Source organism: Balaenoptera physalus (assembly GCF_965194825.1).
Source record: "Balaenoptera physalus genome assembly, chromosome: 21".
Lineage (NCBI taxonomy): Eukaryota > Metazoa > Chordata > Mammalia > Artiodactyla > Balaenopteridae > Balaenoptera > Balaenoptera physalus.
Genome location: NC_138902.1, coordinates 13,191,808 through 13,204,869, shown reverse-complemented (window position 1 = coordinate 13,204,869; position 13,062 = coordinate 13,191,808). Strand labels below are relative to the sequence as shown.

The 13,062-nt window shown below is 43.2% G+C and overlaps 1 protein-coding gene and 1 long non-coding RNA gene across 13 annotated transcripts in view; one reads left to right on the top strand and one right to left on the bottom strand.

Annotated features, from left to right (window-relative positions):
* The window catches only part of PLEKHA2 (pleckstrin homology domain containing A2), a 55,985-nt gene extending 55,412 nt beyond the window's left edge, over window positions 1–573 (bottom strand). Inside the window, exon 1 of one of the 2 annotated variants that reach the window (XM_082444171.1) lies at window positions 426–573. The gene's annotated coding sequence lies outside the window, so the exon portion shown is untranslated. Of the gene's footprint in view, window positions 1–58; window positions 194–425 lie in introns of those variants that run through there. The other variant, XM_082444172.1, reaches the window with a different exon arrangement.
* LOC309651449 overlaps window positions 1–13,062 on the top strand; it is a 181,481-nt gene that overhangs the window by 9,532 nt on the left and 158,887 nt on the right. For 2 of the 11 annotated variants that reach the window (XR_014258122.1, XR_014258124.1), the window contains exons 3-6: window positions 2,317–2,392; window positions 3,044–4,232; window positions 5,928–6,098; window positions 6,872–8,457. This is a non-coding gene — a long non-coding RNA (uncharacterized lncRNA). Of the gene's footprint in view, window positions 1–22; window positions 161–642; window positions 680–2,316; window positions 2,415–3,043; window positions 4,233–5,927; window positions 6,099–6,871; window positions 8,458–13,062 lie in introns of those variants that run through there. The other 9 variants (XR_014258123.1, XR_014258128.1, XR_014258125.1 and 6 more) reach the window with 8 other exon arrangements.

The window sequence follows — 13,062 nt, the reverse complement described above, 5'->3', positions numbered from 1 at the left end:
TAATAGGGGAAGAGAAAGATGAGTCTCCACGGCCCCATCCGTGCCCCCGGGGACTTGCCTGCACGTTCTCTGCTCGTCTCCCCTACCCGCTGCCCGGGCAGTCGTGGCCGGGCCGGGGCCCCAGCGCCAGAACCCGCGGAGAAGTTTCGCCGCTGCAAACGTGAGAAAACGCAGCTCCGCACAACACCCGCCCCCACCCTGCCCGCGGCCCCACCCCGCAGCCCGACCCCTGGCGGCCGCGACCTTGGCCACCCCGGGCGCTCCCGAGGGCCGGAGGAGGGGCTGCCCTGCGGGCTCGCCGGGGGCCACCGGAGGCGGCCGGGGGCGGCGGCGACCTCCCCTCGGCCCGCACGGGGGCGCCTCCCCCCCTCCGCGCGCCCCTCGGCGCCGCGCCGCTCCCGGGCCCGCGCGGGCGCCCCACTTACCCCGCCGCGCAGGGCCGGGGCTCGGGCAGGGTGCGTGGGTTACATCGGGCTGGGAAGCGCCTCTGGGGCCCCGCGGGCCGTCGCTCTCGGGGGATGTCTGTCGCCGCCAAACTCTCGGGGTCTCTCGCGCCTCTCGCTCCTCTCCCCCCTCCCCTCCCCTCCTCCCCTCCCCTCCTCCCTCCTTCTCTCTTGTCCCTCGGCTCTTTTTTCCGGGTTAATTACGTTTCGCATTAAAGCAAAACCCAGCCCCGGATGTGAGTACAATGCTCCGCCGAGCCCGCCGGGGGCGGAGAGGGGTGCCGGGGCGCCGCGGGCTGGGAGGGGGCGCGGCCAGGCGCGCGGGCTGCGCGGACCCGGCGGGGGCGGGGCGCCCGGAGGCGGACCCCGAGGCTGCGCGCCGGGACCACCTCGCCCAGGCGGGCGGCCGCGCCGGGGGGAGGCCCTGCTTCCGACGCCGGCCCCGGGCAGCAGGTGTCCGAGTGGGAAAGGGGCCCGGGGATGAGGGCATCCTAGAAACAGGGAGACGGGCTGGCCCGCGGGCTCACTCTTTACCCCGTTTCTTCTTCGCAAAGCACCCACCACCTCCCCCACCCCGCTCCAGCGACTTCAGCCGGGCCTTCCCCGGACCCGGAGCCTTCAGCCATCGGGGTTTAGGGTTAGCGTCGAAGGAAGCATCTCAGATTCTCCCGGGTTGTCATGCATGTGCCCCAGGAGCCCAGGGGGGTCGTAAGTTCTAACGGCTGTATAGGGACTTTTTCAGAGCGTGGCGCAAAGACGCCCTTCCAGCCCTCGGAGCGGGAGGGAGCTCTGGGGGAAAATGGGAAACAGACAAGCAGCAGGTATTAAGTAATATTGCCAAGAGGAACCTAAGAGAACTGTCGGGTGCAGGTGCAGCCTCTGCGTTATCGCGTTTGATCCACGCTGCAACCCTATGGGTATCAATCCCCTTCACGATGAGGAAACCGAGACTCAGAGACGTTAAGGAGTTTGCCCTGGGTCCCACAGTTATCAATGGCTCGTCTGTCAGGTTCTGACGCCGGCCTCCCACGTGAGGAGATAGATATTTAAATGCGCATGCAGCCAGGCACATAACATTCGAAACAGAAACGTAGTGGATTCACCCTGGGATGGAGGACCGACCGGGAGCTGCGATTCCTGGGGATTTTGGTGCAAATATAGTTGATAAGGTCCGAGTCCTAGTTACAAGGCTTTGACGCAGGGGAGGGCCGAAGAAGACCCTTGAGGCTCAAAGTCTGGATGGACGGGATTGCGGGAAAGGCTGGTCCACGTCCCAGTGTTGGAGGGGGAAAGGCAGACTGTTAAAAAGTCTCCAGGACCTGAGGCAGCAAAGCCTGGGGGAAGGGGGGCCCCAGCCAGACGAGCCGGGAGGAAGGTAGGACCACGCTCAGCACACACCCCGAAAGCACCAGTGATGAAACCACACAAGTTTCCTCTTGCATTTTGATTGCCAAAGCAAAAATGAACGGCCCCGCTCTCTCAGGTGTGAAAAAAGACTGTTTGCTTTAGAACATTTTGCTTTGAATGAGGAAGGAAAGGGGGACACAAGAAAAAAAGCATTTCCTTTGAAATAAATACATCAACGTCATTTTTCTTTTTTTTCTATCTGCTCATGAAGATTTTTGCCACTCACATAAATTTCAGGCAGAGCATATACTCTGGAACCAGATGGCCTGGGTTTGAATCCCAGCTGTGGTGCTTATTAGCTTTGATCCCAGAGCAAGTGACAACCTTTCCGTGCCTTATTTTCTACATCTGGTTGCTTACAAAGAGTGAATGAGTTCACATTTGTAGAGTGTTTGGATTACTGCCGAACGTGAAGTAGGTGCTATGTAAATGTTTTTGAATTTTAAAATTAGATTATGGTTTTCAGGGTGAAATGGAACAAAATTCCATCCAGCTCCCAGCAAATCCGACTGGAACGGATGGTTTCCAGTACGAGCCATGAGGTAAAAAGTCTCAGATTCCACGGTATGGTTCATATTAAAACCCATAACGCTCTAGTCCCTGTGGGGCCTGCCTGAGTTACTCAGTCACAGAGCCACAAATATTTCCTGAGCACTACTGTATTGGATGCCTGGGAGGCAAAGCTCGTTGAGAGGATGCAAGTGTTACTAGGAGGTTGACGCAGCCTTGTCTCCCTCCTGGAAATGCCATGAAAATGGCACAGAGTGACAAAGTACTACCAACTTTTAGAGGAACAAGACGTGTGTGTTCGCGTGCGCACGCATGTGTTTGGGAGGGGTCCTCGAGAAGGAAGTAGTGAATTTTGAAATGGGCCTGAGAAGATGGGGACAATTTGACTCCAGTGTTGGGCTGGGGGGGGGGGGGTCATCAGTGCACTTTGGCTGATGCTTGTACTTCACTGAGATCCCTGTTTACTGCCACATTTGTCGCTAGCCAGGACCTGGCCCCAGTTAGACTACAATTTCTTCTCTGACTCCTGTATTTCCGCTGTTTCCTCAGAGGACTCCCGCCACCCCCTCCCCTAGTGGCACAGAGTGTCAATTGAGTCTGAGCCCTGGTGTGGTCCTTTTGCCATCTCTGACACATTTTGGAAGTATTTCCATTGACTGATTTTATGCATTCATTTTTTTCAGTGCAATAAACAGCCCGGATGTCTGAAAATGTGACTCTGCCTATTGGGAAAAGAATGTCAAAAAGGGCCTTTCACATCAGCTATCTCAGTCCCCTGTTGTATCAGTGCAAGATGAGGTTCAACAATTTGCTGAAGGTTTTGCAGCTGGTTAGTGGCAGAGATGTTTCTAGAACCCAGGGTTGACTACCCCCAGAATCTTCTAGTATTGATATGGGAACCTTTCCATGAAGATGGAGACTACTGGTCCAGAACCTAAGAATTTAACAGAGAGCCTTATACTCTATAGCCATTTATGCACTTTTCTATTCATTTTCAGTGTTCACGGCTGGGTAACTAGATGCCCTAACGACCTTCAGTGGTGAGCCAGGGCATCCTCCGGGGAACCACATTGTGCTCTGTCCTTAGAGACACCCGTTATAGAAGGTACCAGGCTGCAGCTGGGGCCAGGTAGTTCCGTTGGGGAAAGTGTGGGACTGAAGAGGCCAAGGTCAGTGGTTGATCCTGGTTCAGGCCAGTTAATTTCACACAAAGATGAATTGCTCCAAGGCCATTGCACTTCTAATGCTAGCTGGTCATTTTATAAAGAGTTGTTGTTGGTTTCAATAGCAAAGTACCATCCATTTCTAGAAAGATTACTCAAACTACTATTGTTCTATTCAGTCCTATTCATTCAGCAAACAATGATCTGAACCTATTAACTATTTTTCCTCCCATATATCTTGTACTTACTTATTTTCCAGGTACTTACTAAATGTTAATTGCTTTACATGTATTGTCTCATTTAAGTTTTACAACACTGGGAGTAAGGTACTACTATTTCCCCATTTTATAGATGAGGTGACTAAAACATGGAGACCAAGCCTAGTTACAAGCCTGTGCAGTCTGATGCCAGAGCTGGCCCCCTCTTAACCACCAAGTTTGTGAAGGATTCAGGAAGACATAAAACAAGACTCTTTCCCTCCACATTTTTGTTAATTATCATCATTTAGAATCTCCTTTCCTTTTCAGCTAGGAACTTCATGTCCAAAGATTTGTCCTACAGAAAGTCATCCGGAGATATATATAGTATAGATGGAGTGTATGTTTATGTGTATATACGAAGTGTATATGTGGAATATATATGCACATTTGCTGCAGCATAATAGTGAAATTTGGAAATCAGTCATTCTCATCAGCAAGGGACTGAACAGGTAAATACCATTAATGCCATATAATCTTATACTATGCAGCTGTTAAAAAAGAATGAGATACATCTCTATGTGAAAAAATACTAAATAAGTAGGAATAAAAAAGGTACAAAGGTGCCTGTATAGTACAATCCCATTTCTGTAAATAAAAACCGTACATGTTTATTACCTGAAAAAAAAGTCTAAAAGACTATATTCCAAACTGTTAGCCACAGTTCTCTTAGGGCATGGGAAGAGGGGCTATAATGACGAATCTCAATTTCTAAGAGATGTATTTCTGTAATGTGTTATTTTTTGCAATAAGCCTGCATACATTTGCTTATCAAAGAAGAACAATAATGATTTAAAATTGTAATGAAAACTTTTTAAGTTCTATGAGAAAGCATATTGCACCCCTCAAGAATCCCATCATTTAGTTGGGAGGGAATGTAACAAACAGAAAGAAATGTCATAAAAACCAGAAACTGATACATGCAGAGACAAGAGGAAAGAGAAAATTTTGTGGGAAAAAAACAACCAGCTGGAGTTGAGAGGTGCAGGAGAAAATGTATGAAGGAGATGGCACTTTGGAAGAACCTTGAAGGTGTAGAGAGTGTAAAATGTGGAAGGTGGAGAGGGGCATGAGAATAAATGGGTTCCAGATAAAGTGACTGGTCCTGTGCAGCTGGAGCACGGTGGGAGCAAGGAGAATGAAGGAAGGATTTTCATGGGGAACAAAACAAGAAAGAAAGGTTGCTGGAGGGTCTTTATTGCTAAGCAAATGAGTTTTACTTTATTACTTTAGACTTTAAGAGCCACTGGAGGTTTTTGAACGAGGAAGTGACACAATTAGAAGTAAATAAGCAGCAATTTCGTAGTTCGTGACTGCATGGTAACTGGTCTCTTAACACCAAGCTGCCACCGGGATGTGATTCCCGACTCTGTCCCTAATTAGCTCCATAGCCATGGACCAGTTACTCTGCTTCTCTGTATTTCTATAAAATGGAGAAGGTGGTGATAACAGATAACTTTTCTCATACCATTGTTGTTGAGACTGAGTGAGTTAATGTTTTTAGGGCACATGGTAATTGCTGAGAATGTCTGTTAAACTTTAACAATTAGCTTCATACCTTTGGATTAAAATCTTTGCATTTCATTTTGAAACTTTTCTTACAAAGAGCTAACATTACACGACAAATTATTAACTATTCTTTCTTCACACTTTCACAGGTTTATAGATTATTAATCCCATTTTACAGGTGGAAGAATTTAGGTTTTTAAGGAGAGATACAGTCTCAGAATCACATAGCAAGACATGAGTTGTGAGTCCTGGTTCAGTGGTCCCTGCCCAACACCCAGGGTTATCGCTTAGCTCCAATTCTCAGAGCCTTGAGAATAGGAAAAATAAAAGAACGTTGGCAATTTCTGTTTATAGGATAAGGGAAACAGCAATAAGGGACAGTAATAAAGTAAAATCAAAAACGAGAAAACTTTGGTGAAATACCTGGAAGTGTGTATATAAAATCAAATTTGTTATATATATATATATATATATATATATATATATATATATATATATATATGGTGAATTACGCTACCTCCAAAATAAAAGTCATATGTTGAAGACCTAACTCCCAATCTGACTGCATTTGAAGATAGAGCTTTTAGGAGGTAATTACGGTTGAATGAGTTTATAAGGGTGAGGTCCTAATCCGATAGGATTGATGGCCATATAAGAAGAGGAAGAGATCTCTCTCCCTGTCTCCACGGCACCAAGGAAAAGCCGTGTGAACACACAGCAAGAAGGCAGCCGTCTGCAGTCCTAGAAGAGAGCTCTCACCAGAGCCCAACCGTACTGGCAGCCCCATCCCGGACTCCAGCCTCCAGACTGTGAGAAAATAAATTTCTGTTGTTTAAGCCACCCACTCTATAGTACTTTTTATACTCATACATATATAGAGACATTACATATGTACACATGCCAAAATTACTTCCCAGTGACAAAGTTTGGAAAACATTGCCATACTGCTAAATCTGACACTAATATAAACTTCAAAATGAAGTGCCCATCCAGTCCCCAGAAATAACAGTCTCCTGGCTAAATGCACCATTCCTATTGATTCATGCTGATGGCATTGTTTTTCTGTCAGTTTGAACAAGGGCAGTGCATGGCTTGGATTCCTGCATCCCCAGTGACGCCCTGTGATTACAAGGGAAGAAATGGGCCTGTGGAATCAGAGAGAGAGAATGAATAGATAGATACCTTAGGTTTGGATCCTTGACCTTGCTTTCGTACTAAATTTAACTTTATTTTTGCTTAGACTAGTTTCATAATTCATTTCCTCAGCACCGAGCCTACATAGGGGCTACGATTAGAAAATACTGGGGGTGAATATAGTTAAAGTTGGCAGCTGGAATAAACTATCTGGTTTATTCCAAGAGATGCCTATGGTGGTCAGTGAAGCGGGTTGTCTGTTACTTCAGTGGTTCACAACACAAGCTGGTGATTACAAAACAAAGAAAATCAAACAGGATATTTGAACAGATGGATTTATGTCCTTCCATTATTTTGTCAATAGGAAATATATGCACACCGTACAAAGTTCAAAAGGTACAAAAGAGGAAGAGTGAACAAATATTTTATTTTTAAAAATCCTTTCTAGGGGCTTCCCTGGTGGTGCAGTGGTTAAGAATCCGCCTGCCAATGCAGGGGACACGGGTTCCAGCCCTGGTCTGGGAAGATCCCACATGCTGCAGAGCAACTAAGCCCATGCGCCACAACTACTGAGGCTGCGTGCCACAACTACTGAAGCCCACGTGCCTAGAGCCCATGCTCCACAACAAGAGAAGCCACCGCAATGAGAAGCCCGCACACCGCAACGAAGAGTAGCCCCCGCTCACCGCAACTAGAGAAAGTCCACGCACTGCGATGAAGACGCAACGCAGCCAAAAGTAAAATAAATAAAATAAATAAATTTATAAAAAGAATCCTTTCTATTTCTGAATTTTCCAAGTATTCTTCAATAAGCATGTATTATTTTATGATTATAGGAAAAAAGTTAGCTTTATAAGCAAATAACTAGTTTTTAATTTTAAAGTACCTCAGAGATCTCATAGCTGCTTTGTGATTTTAAAAAAAAGCAACAACATAACACTAACTTTATCTTCAACTTAAAAATAATTGTGTCTTTGGATATATTTTTCAAGAAATTTTAGCCAACTTTGTATCCATTCACGTTAAAATTCCTGCCACTGGAAAAGATATACAAAACTGACTGGCAGTCTGAACCCCGAGAACTGGTGAAACTCAGCATGAGTCACTGGAGACAGGTAATTTGCTAAGGAATCTTCTTTCAAATGTCATCCTAATTTGTATGATGACTCCACGTGTCTGTCAAATGTTGTTAAAATTAAGTGCAACACTAGGGTGGAGGATTTAGCCCAGTCCAGTTTAACTCCTTCATTTAGTAATTAAACAATAACAAGCTAGATTTATCCTTACACCTAATGCTTAATGATGGTTTGGATGTTCTAATTGGATAAGTGGCCAAATGCTCCCTCCAGCATATGATGTCAGAAGATGTCACAGTCCTGGTTTGCTGCAAAGACATATCAGGAACATGGTCCTGACCTGGAGGTCACTTTCTGGTAACTTCAATCCCTGGAACAGAGCTCTGAACCGGAAGGTAAGAGGGGAAGAGCCTCTGCGTAGCCAAGTCCCTGCATCTTCATGGAGATGCCTTTCTTAGGCTTGCTTATTGATTCTGGCTGAAGATCTAATTTCAGAAGGTCCAGTTATGTGGTTTCCCAGTCCTCAGTGGATTAGAAACCAAGAAAATAGAAAAGCTTTTGGAGATGGAGGAGGGAGGGGGAGGGGAAAATGGCTTTATTCAGTTCATTCCTCTCTCTGTAAATGGATTAGCTGACAACAACAAAGGAGGGAAAGAAAAGTTAACAAGCATTCCCAGAGGTTATATGTGCCCCAGACAGTCTTCTTCATACCCAGTGATGACCTTGGGGTAGGAAAATGTGTTTGAACTGTGATGAGAAATTTTCATATAGTTTTGCTGGTAAGAGTGGTGGCCTCTGGGGAGGAGATCACTTCTGAGGTGGTAAGAGAAGACAGGACTCATTCATGCTCTTGTATATTTTTCAGACATTATATTATGTGCATTATGTTTCTTTTGCTTAATAATAATTTTTTTTTAATTATTTAATGCCCCCACAAAAGACTTTACAAATAAAAAGTACCTGAAAAGAAAAGTGTATAAATTAAAATATTGGAGACCTGAAACCATAAAACTCTAGAAGAAAACATACTGGGTAAGCTCCTTGACATTGGCCTTGGCAATGATTTTTTTGGATTTAACACCAAAAGCAACAAAAGCAAAAATAAACAGGTGGGGCTACACCAAACCAAAGCAAAGGAAACCATCAACAAAATGAAAAGACAACCTACGGAATGGGAGAAAATACTTGCAAATCACATATCTGATAAGGGATTAATATCCAAAATATGTAACGAACTCATACAACTCAACAACAAAAAAACAAACAATCTGATTTTTTAAATGGGAGGAAGAGCTGAATAAACATTTTTCCAAAGAAGATATACAGATAGCCAACAGGTACATGAAAAGATGCTCAACATCACTAATCATCAGGGAAATGCAAATCACGACCACAATGAGATACCACCTCACACGTATCAGAATGGCTATCATCAAAAAGACAGCAAATGACAAGTTGGCAAGGACGTGGAGAAAACGGAACCCTCAGGCACCATTGGAATGCAAATTTGTGTAGCCACTATGGAAAACAGTATGGAGGTTCCTCAAAAAATTAAAAATAGAACTACCATGTGATCCAGCAGTTCCACTTCTGTGTATATATCAGAAGTAAATAAAATCACTATCTCAAAAAGATATCTGCACTCCCATGTTCACTGCAGCATTATTCACAATAGCCGGGACATAGAAACAAAGTGTCCACTGACAGATGAATAGATAAAGAAAATGTGGTGTATATATATATATATATATATATATATATATATATATAGACACACATATATATATGCAATGAAATATATATTCAGCCATAAAAAAAGAAGGAAATCCTGCCATTTGCAGCAACATGGATGAACCTTGAAGGCATTATGCTAAGTAAAGTGAGACAGAGAAAAACAAATGCTGTATGATCTCACTTATATGTGGAACCTAAAAAATCACTGTGGAAAACAGTATGGAGGTTCCTTAAAAAACTAAAAATAGAACTACCATATGACCCAGCAATCCCACTACTGGGCATATACCCTGAGAAAACCATAATTCAAAAAGAGACATGAACCACAATGTTCATTGCAGCACTATTTACAATAGCCAGGACATGGAAGCAACCTAAATGTCCATCAACAGATGAATGGATAAAGAAGATGTGGCACATATATACAATGGAATATTACTTAGCCATAATAAGAAACAAAATTGAGTTATTTGTAGTGAGGTGGATGGACCTAGATGGAATCTAAAAAAAAAAAAAAAAAAAAAATGGTACTGATGAACCTAGTTGCAGGGCAGGAATAAAGAGGTAGACATAGAGAATGGACTTGAGGACACGAGGTGGGAGGGAGAAGCTGGGGTGAAGTGAGAGTAGAGAGTAGAATCGACATATATACACTACCGAATGTAAAACACTTAGCTAGTGGGAAGCAGCAGCACAGCACAGGGAGATCAGCTTGGTGCTTTGCGATGACCTAGAGGGGTGGGATAGGGAGGGTGGGAGGGAGGCTCAAGAGGGAGGGGATATGGGGACATGTGTCTGCATATGGCTGATTCGCTTTGTTATAAAGCAGAAACTAACACAGTATTGTGAAGCAATTATACTCCAATAAAGATCTATTAAAAAAAACAAAACAAAACAAAACCCTGAACTTATAGAAACAGAGAACAGATTGGTGGTTGCCAGAGGTGAGTGTGGGGTGAGGGGAATGCGTGAAGGTGGTCAGAAGGTGCAAACTTCCAGTTATAAGATAAATAAGTTCTGGGGATGGATGGTGTGGATGGATGCATGGTAACTATAGTTAACAATACCATATAGTATGTTTGAAAGTTGATAAGAGAGTAGATCTCAGAAGTGCGCATGACAGAAGAGAACTATCATTTACTTTTCAGTTCTGATGTGAAGAACGGTGCTTCATTTCTCTCCTATTTCAACTGCTACAATCCCTGTGACCGAGCTTCCCCCCATGTGGATTTCCTTTGCCATCTGGGCATATGGTTGCTTCCATTCGTCTTTTTGCCCTCCTTGAAAAGAAAGTCCACCAGAACCTCGGCTAGTATGCGAGAAAGTCACTCTCCAGAGGGGTGCACATCAGGGTTAGTTAGATCATTTCAATTAGTTACCATCCAACCCTGAGGTGGCTCCCCTATACTCAGAAGGTGACAAGCAAGCATTACAGTAGAAGTCAAGTCCGTTAGAACGCAGCTTGTAATTACATGTTACTGAGTACACCATGAGTCAAATCATGGTCACTGAAATGTAACTGCATGTTCTTGAAATAGTTCAGCCGTGAGATCTAGGGGCTGATTTATTTCTGGTTTCTCCAATTTAAGCCCTTGTATCATGACCCTGGAACTACCACCCAGTTCAGAGTAGATGGGCAACACGATGAGGTACAAAGAAGTGGGGACTAGGAATCCTCTGAAATTGTAGGTAAAATGATGCCTACATTTTTTATTGTTCAAAGTTGTAAAGTATCTAGAAATATAAGGATTATGAGCAGAAATGTTGGGAAGACAATGATATAAAGTGGTGGTCTTCAAACTTTTCTTTACCAACACCCCCTAAAAAATGCTAGAAAACTACATATCTCTGCATACAATTTTAAATTGACATCTGTAACTTTTAATCACAGGTTTGAGTGGTTCAAAGGATGTATTCTGTTAGCATGGTATATTTTAAAATAAAACTGTCATATAGCTTTTTTTTTTTTTTTTTTTTGACCGTGCCGCAGGGCTTGCGGGAACCGGCAGTGAAAGTGTGGAGTCCTAACCACTGGTCCATCAGGGAATTCCCATAACACTCTTTTAAAACATATCCAACAGAATCTAATACCACAGTAACTTGACACTTACCATCATTCCTTTTTCAAAATGAACAAGCAGTTCTTTAACAGTCAGAAATGTTAAATCCTTTCCTTTCTTCCTGGAACTCTATATTCATTCCACTTCTTCTAAACAAGTGTATCCAAATTCATATTTTTATGACGTTTTATTATTTGAATATCTATTATTTGAACATCTCTTATTGATTACCCCCTCACATTTTCTGAAGCAAAAATGCCTATGTAAATAGATTTCCAATTTAAAATTTTAAAACTATCCCACGACCTTCAGGCTCCAAGTGTTAAAACATTTTTTGGAAACTAAGTCATCATTACAATTATTTGTAACAAGGTAAATATGTATGTTATTGCTCACTAAACATAGAGCAGTAAAATGTTATTGGAAATTATTCCCTTAATACATAAACATATGTATTTTTATATATTTACATACATATGTAATTAGTTTAAATATCCATTAATTAATATTACTTAGGGCAAGAATGAGCTGGTTTAGCACAAGTATTACCCCTCTTTCTCTTTTTTTTTTTTTTTTTAACACATGGAAAAAGAGTAAGGAAAAGAAGTGTCTAAGACCTCATGGGAACTAAGTAACAGCAACAGAACCAAAAGTCATGTAAAGACAGCTACAGACACATACCTGGGCTATATGGCAATCACAATGTAATTTGAGAACTAGAAGATTTCTATTCCTCAAGATCCAATTCTAGCTTTAGAGACCCATCTATTTCTCATTTTTGTGAACGTAGGCACTGAGAAACCTTGTTCACATGAACAAATTGATGAGGCTGTAAGGAGTTTTATTATGACAGTGCTTAGGGCTCATGAGAAGGAGGGAAAATAGGGACATACTTCTGGGCTCATGGCTTCAGAGCGGGGTCTGGAATGACTCAATGAACACAAACCCTGTGTGAAGATTTCTAGCGAGTCCACCTTTGCCAGGGAACTCAAAATCTGTTTTTCAGCAGAGCCGAATTTGGCAGTGTCATTCAATTTTTTGAACTCCTTCAAGTTATAGGTCAGACATCACGTCAAAAATTACTCTGTAGGGGAGGTTGGAGGGCAGGGAGCATATGGGAACACTCTGTACTTTCTGCTCAATTCTGCTGTGAACCTAAAACTGCTCTAAAAAATAAAGCTTATTTTTTAAAAAATTGTTGTAATGATCTACAGTGGTCAACTCAATTAGGCTTTTTTCCTCCAAGTTTTATGGAAAGCCATAAATTGGAAGCCACCTACCTTGTGAAATGATTTGTACCTCAGTTACGAAAGGCTTCTGCTTTCTCAGCAAAAACACAGATATTTCTAATCATCCCTTGTCTTGGCCCTGGAGGTTTTTACAACAAAGGGCAATGCCTTGCTTTCCTTTTTTAGAAGAGAGAGAGGGCCGGTGTGAAAGGGCAGGTGGGAGCAGAGAAGACGGGCATGAAACCCCACTCTCTCTCCATCTCAGGCAGATGGAGAAACTGATTCCCTAAAACTGTGTGCCCCGTGGGTCCCCATCCTTTAAACATCACCTGAGGGTGGCGATTTAAGGGCTACCTCAAATACACAGAATTATAAGGTCAGATTTTTAATAATGAATTCGCTGTTTATCTGAAATTCAAATTTAACTGGGAGTCCAGTATCTACAGTCTATCTGGCAACCCTTTCTCATCCTCATCATTCTTTTTAAGAGATGAGAAAAACTGAGACCTGGAAAGAACAAAGCACTGGACCAAGGGACTT